Genomic DNA, 7,581 nt, shown 5'->3' on the forward strand with positions numbered 1-7,581 from the left:
TCGGTGGTTGCTAAAAATGGGCGACCTAAAATTAGAGGAATATCAAGGTTTTCCTCCATATTAATCACTATGAAGTTTGCAACAAAGGTCAGAGTTCTCACGTTAACAAGTAAATTATTTGCTATTCCAACCGGGTGTTTAATGGTTAGGTCAAATGATTGAACACCTATTTTGGTTGGTTTTAATTTACCCATACCTAATCTTTTGTAAAAGGAAAGAGGCATAATATTTGCACTTGCTCTTAAATCTGCGAGTCCATTATATACAGCACCATCATTAAGCAAGCAAGAAATGATAAATTCACCCGGGTCTCCTGCTTTAGTAGGTCGAGTTGGTTTGTAAACCTTTTTTGAGTGTTTTTTTCTTGGTTCTTTCACTTCTATTTGAAATTCTTGTTCACATTTTTCTTCGTTTCTTAGAATGGGAGGTTTGTATAAGAATTCTTCTTCATCACTCAAATTTGAATCCTCCTTATTTTCCATTTTTGATTTTTCATATGTTGTTGATAACATATTTATGTTTTCATTTTGAAGGTTTTTTTGGGTGGTGAAATTATGATTGACTTCATTGTCAACTTCCATACCATGTATGTAATGTTTAACTTTGTGACCATTAACTTTAAATTCAATCCCATTTGAATTTATTAACTCTATTGTTCCGTATGAGAAAACTCTTTTGACTATAAATGGTCCAGACCATCTTGATTTCAATTTTCCAGAAAATAGCTTGAATCGTGAATTGAAAAGAAGAACTCTATCTCCTTCTTTAAATTCTTTTGAACTTCTGATTCTTTTATCATGCCATTTCTTCGTTCTTTCTTTATAGATTAACGAATTTTCGTATGTTTCAAGTCTTAATTCTTCTAATTCGTTTAGCTGACTTAATCGTAGATGTCCGGCTTCATGTAAATCAAGATTACATGTCTTCAAAGCCCAAAATGCTTTGTATTCAATTTCTACTAGAAGATGACATGCTTTTCCGTAAACGAGTTCAAAAGGTGTGGTTCCAATTGGAGTTTTGTAGGCTGTTCTAAAAGCCCAGAGTGCATCCTCCAATTTCATGGACCATTTGAAATGTCCCGTTCTTATTGATTAAAAACGTTCCATATTAATTGATTTTGTTGCGAGGTTTTGACCTCTATATGAGACGTTTTTCAAAGACTGCATTCATTTTTAAAACAAACCATAACCTTTATTTCATAGATAAAGGTTTTAAAAAGCTTTACGTAGATTATCAAATAATGATAATCTAAAATATCCTGTTTACACACGACCATTACATAATGGTTTACAATACAAATATGTTACAACAAAATAAATTTCTTGAATGCAGTTTTTACACAATATCATACAAGCATGGACTCCAAATCTCGTCCTTATTTAAGTATGCGACAGCGGAAGCTCTTAATAATCACCTGAGAATAAACATGCTTAAAACGTCAACAAAAAATGTTGGTGAGTTATAGGTTTAACCTATATATATCAAATCATAATAATAGACCACAAGATTTCATATTTCAATACACATCCCATACATAGAGATAAAAATCATTCATATGGTGAACACCTGGTAACCGACATTAACAAGATGCATATATAAGAATATCCCCATCATTCCGGGACACCCTTTGGATATGATATAAATTTCGAAGTACTAAAGCATCCGGTACTTTGGATGGGGTTTGTTAGGCCCAATAGATCTATCTTTAGGATTCGCGTCAATTAGGGTGCCTGTTCCCTAATTCTTAGATTACCAGACTTAATAAAAAGGGGCATATTCGATTTCGATAATTCAACCATAGAATGTAGTTTCACGTACTTGTGTCTATTTTGTAAATCATTTATAAAACCTGCATGTATTCTCATCCCAAAAATATTAGATTTTAAAAGTGGGACTATAACTCACTTTCACAGATTTTTACTTCGTCGGGAAGTAAGACTTGGCCACTGGTTGATTCACGAACCTATAACAATATATACATATATATCAAAGTATGTTCAAAATATATTTACAACACTTTTAATATATTTTGATGTTTTAAGTTTATTAAGTCAGCTGTCCTCGTTAGTAACCTACAACTAGTTGTCCACAGTTAGATGTACAGAAATAAATTGATAAATATTATCTTGAATCAATCCACGACCCAGTGTATACTTATCTCAGTATTGATCACAACTCAAACTATATATATTTTGGAATCAACCTCAACCCTGTATAGCTAACTCCAACATTCACATATAGAGTGTCTATGGTTGTTCCGAAATATATATAGATGTGTCGACATGATAGGTCGAAACATTGTATACGTGTATATGGTATCTCAAGGTTACATAATATACAATACAAGTTGATTAAGTTATGGTTGGAATAGATTTGTTACCAATTTTCACGTAGCTAAAATGAGAAAAATTATCCAATCTTGTTTTACCCATAACTTCTTCATTTTAAATCCGTTTTGAGTGAATCAAATTGCTATGGTTTCATATTGAACTTTATTTTATGAATCTAAACAGAAAAAGTATAGGTTTATAGTCGGAAAAATAAGTTACAAGTCGTTTTTGTAAAGGTAGTCATTTCAGTCGAAAGAATGACGTCTAGATGACCATTTTAGAAAAACATACTTCCACTTTGAGTTTAACCATAATTTTTGGATATAGTTTCATGTTCATAATAAAAATCATTTTCTCAGAATAACAACTTTTAAATCAAAGTTTATCATAGTTTTTAATTAACTAACCCAAAACAACCCGCGGTGTTACTACGACGGCGTAAATCCGGTTTTACGGTGTTTTTCGTGTTTCCAAGTTTTAAATCATTAAGTTAGCATATAATATAGATATAGAACATGTGTTTAGTTGATTTTAAAAGTCAAGTTAGAAGGATTAACTTTTGTTTGCGAACAAGTTTAGAATTAACTAAACTATGTTCTAGTGATTACAAGTTTAAACCTTCGAATAAGATAGCTTTATATGTATGAATCGAATGATGTTATGAACATCATTACTACCTTAAGTTCCTTGGATAAACCTACTGGAAAGGAGAAAAATGGATCTAGCTTCAACGGATCCTTGGATGGCTCGAAGTTCTTGAAGCAGAATCATGACACGAAAACAAGTTCAAGTAAGATCATCACTTGAAATAAGATTGTTATAGTTATAGAAATTGAACCAAAGTTTGAATATGATTATTACCTTGTATTAGAATGATAACCTACTGTAATAAACAAAGATTTCTTGAGGTTGGATGATCACCTTACAAGATTGGAAGTGAGCTAGCAAACTTGAAAGTATTCTTGATTTTATGTAACTAGAACTTGTAGAATATATGAAGAACACTTAGAACTTGAAGATAGAACTTAAGAGAGATCAATTAGATGAAGAAAATTGTAGAATGAAAGTGTTTGTAGGTGTTTTTGGTCGTTGGTGTATGGATTAGATATAAAGGATATGTAATTTTGTTTTCATGTAAATAAGTCATGAATGATTACTCATATTTTTGTAATTTTATGAGATATTTCATGCTAGTTGCCAAATGATAGTTCCCACATGTGTTAGGTGACTCACATGGGCTGCTAAGAGCTGATCATTGGAGTGTATATACCAATAGTACATACATCTAAAAGCTGTGTATTGTACGAGTACGAATACGGGTGCATACGAGTAGAATTGTTGATGAAACTGAACGAGGATGTAATTGTAAGCATTTTTGTTAAGTAGAAGTATTTTGATAAGTGTATTGAAGTCTTTCAAAAGTGTATAAATACATATTAAAACACTACATGTATATACATTTTAACTGAGTCGTTAAGTCATCGTTAGTCGTTACATGTAAGTGTTGTTTTGAAACCTTTAGGTTAACGATCTTGTTAAATGTTGTTAACCCAATGTTTATAATATCAAATGAGATTTTAAATTATTATATTATCATGATATTATCATGTATTAATATCTCTTAATATGATATATATATACATTAAATGTCTTTACAACGATAATCGTTACATATATGTCTCGTTTAAAAATCATTAAGTTAGTAGTCTTGTTTTTACATATGTAGTTCATTGTTAATATACTTAATGATATGTTTACTTATCATAGTATCATGTTAACTATATATATATATATATATATATATATATATATATATATATATATATATATATATATATATATATATATATATATATATATATATATATATATATATATATATATATATATATATATATATATCCATATATATGTCATCATATAGTTTTTACAAGTTTTAACATTTGTGAATCACCGGTCAACTTGGGTGGTCAATTGTCTATATAAAACATATTTCAATTAATCAAGTCTTAACAAGTTTGATTGCTTAACATGTTGGAAACATTTAATCATGTAAATATCAATCTCAATTAATATATATAAACATGGAAAAGTTCGGGTCACTACAGTACCTACCCGTTAGATAAATTTCGTCCCGAAATTTTAAGCTGTTGAAGGTGTTGACGAATCTTCTGGAAATAGATGCGGGTATTTCTTCTTCATCTGATCTTCAGGCTCCCAGGTGAACTCGGGTCCTCTACGAGCATTCCATCGAACCTTAACAATTGGTATCTTGTTTTGCTTAAGTCTTTTAACCTCACGATCCATTATTTCGACGGGTTCTTCGATGAATTGAAGTTTTTTGTTGATTTGGATTTCATCTAACGGAATAGTGAGATCTTCTTTAGCAAAACATTTCTTCAAATTCGAGACGTGAAAAGTGTTATGTACAGCCGCGAGTTGTTGAGGTAACTCAAGTCGGTAAGCTACTGGTCCGACACGATCAATAATCTTGAATGGTCCAATATACCTTGGATTTAATTTCCCTCGTTTACCAAATCGAACAACGCCTTTCCAAGGTGCAACTTTAAGCATGACCATCTCTCCAATTTCAAATTCTATATCTTTTCTTTTAATGTCAGCGTAGCTCTTTTGTCGACTTTGGGCGGTTTTCAACCGTTGTTGAATTTGGATGATCTTCTCGGTAGTTTCTTGTATAATCTCCGGACCCCTAATCTGTCTATCCCCCACTTCACTCCAACAAATCGGAGACCTGTACTTTCTACCATAAAGTGCTTCAAACGGAGCCATCTCAATGCTTGAATGGTAGCTGTTGTTGTAGGAAAATTCTGCTAACGGTAGATGTCGATCCCAACTGTTTCCGAAATCAATAACACATGCTCGTAGCATGTCTTCAAGCGTTTGTATCATCCTTTCGCTCTGCCCATCAGTTTGTGGATGATAGGCAGTACTCATGTCTAGACGAGTTCCTAATGCTTGCTGTAATGTCTGCCAGAATCTTGAAATAAATCTGCCATCCCTATCAGAGATAGTAGATATTGGTATTCCATGTCTGGAGACGACTTCCTTCAAATACAGTCGTGCTAACTTCTCCATCTTGTCATCTTCTCTTATTGGCAGGAAGTGTGCTGATTTGGTGAGATGATCAACTATTACCCAAATAGTATCAAAACCACTTGCAGTCCTTGGCAATTTAGTGATGAAATCCATGGTAATGTTTTCCCATTTCAAATTCGGGATTTCGGGTTGTTGAAGTAGACCTGATGGTTTCTGATGCTCAGATTTGACCTTAGAACACGTCAAACATTCTCCTACGTATTTAGCAACATCGGCTTTCATACCCGGCCATCAAAAATGTTTCTTGAGATCCTTGTACATCTTCCCCGTTCCAGGATGTATTGAGTATCTGGTTTTATGAGCTTCTCTAAGTACCATTTCTCTCATATCTCCAAATTTTGGTACCCAAATCCTTTCAGCCCTATACCGGGTTCTGTCTTCCCGAATATTAAGATGCTTCTCCGATCCTTTGGGTATTTCATCCTTTAAATTTCCCTTTTTTAAAACTCCTTGTTGCGCCTCCTTTATTTGAGTAGTAAGGTTATTATGAATCATTATATTCATAGATTTTACTCGAATGGGTTCTCTGTCCTTCCTGCTCAAGGCATCGGCTACCACATTTGCCTTCCCCGGGTGGTAACGAATCTCAAAGTCGTAATCATTCAATAATTCAATCCACCTACGCTGCCTCATATTCAGTTGTTTCTGATTAAATATTTGTTTAAGACTTTTGTGGTCGGTATATATAATACTTTTGACCCCATATAAGTAGTGCCTCCAAGTCTTTAATGCAAAAACAACCGCGCCTAATTCCAAATCATGTGTCGTATAATTTTGTTCGTGAATCTTCAATTGTCTAGATGCATAAGCAATCACCTTCGTTCATTGCATTAATACACAACCGAGACCTTGCTTTGATGCGTCCCAATAAATCACAAAATCATCATTCCCTTAAGGCAATGACAATATAGGTGCCGTAGTTAGCTTTTTCTTCAATAACTGAAACGCTTTCTCTTGTTCATCATTCCATTCAAATTTCTTCCCTTTATGCGTTAATGCAGTCAAGGGTTTTGCTATTCTGGAAAAGTCTTGGATGAACCTTCTGTAGTAACCAGCTAGTCCTAAAAACTGGCGTATGTGTTTCGGAGTTTTCGAGGTTTCCCACTTTTCAACAGTTTCTATCTTTGCCGGATCCACCTTAATACCTTCTTTGTTCACTATGTGATCGAGGAATTGAACTTCTTCCAACCAAAATGCACACTTTGAAAACTTAGCGTATAATTCTTCCTTCCTCAATACTTCTAACACCTTTCTCAAATGTTCACCGTGTTCTTGGTCATTCTTTGAGTAAATAAGTATGTCATCAATGAAAACAATGACAAACTTGTCAAGGTATGGTCCACACACTCGGTTCATAAGGTCCATGAACACAGCTGGTGCATTAGTTAAACCAAACTGCATGACCATAAACTCGTAATGACCGTAACGTGTTCTGAAAGCAGTCTTTGGAATATCATCTTCTTTCACCCGCATTTGATGCTACCCGGAACGTAAGTCAATCTTTGAATAAACAGACGAGCGTTGTAGTTGATCAAATAAGTCATCGATTCTCGGTAGTGGGTAGCGGTTCTTGATGGTAAGTTTGTTCAACTCTCGGTAGTCGATACACAACCTGAATGTACCATCTTTTTTCTTGACAAACAAAACAGGAGCTCCCCACGGTGATGAGCTTGGTCGAATGAAACCACGCTCTAAAAGTTCTTGTAATTGGCTTTGCAGTTCTTTCATCTCGCTGGGTGCGAGTCTGTAAGGAGCACGAGCTATTGGTGCAGCTCCTGGTACAAGATCTATTTGAAATTCAACGGATCGATGTGGGAGTAATCCCGGTAATTCTTTCGGAAATACATCGGGAAATTCTTTTGCAATGGGTACATCATTGATGCTCTTTTCTTCAGTTTGTACTTTCTCGACGTGTGCTAGAACAGCATAGCAACCTTTTCTTATTAGTTTTTGTGCCTTCAAATTACTAATAAGATGTAGCTTCGTGTTGCCCTTTTCTCCGTACACCATTAAGGGTTTTCCTTTTTCTCGTATAATGCGAATTGCATTTTTGTAACAAACGATCTCTGTTTTCACTTCTTTCAACCAGTCCATACCGATTATCACATCAAAACTCCCTAACTCTACTGGTATC

The sequence above is a fragment of the Rutidosis leptorrhynchoides genome, chromosome 11, assembly GCF_046630445.1.
Source record: "Rutidosis leptorrhynchoides isolate AG116_Rl617_1_P2 chromosome 11, CSIRO_AGI_Rlap_v1, whole genome shotgun sequence".
In the NCBI taxonomy this organism is placed as follows: domain Eukaryota; kingdom Viridiplantae; phylum Streptophyta; class Magnoliopsida; order Asterales; family Asteraceae; genus Rutidosis; species Rutidosis leptorrhynchoides.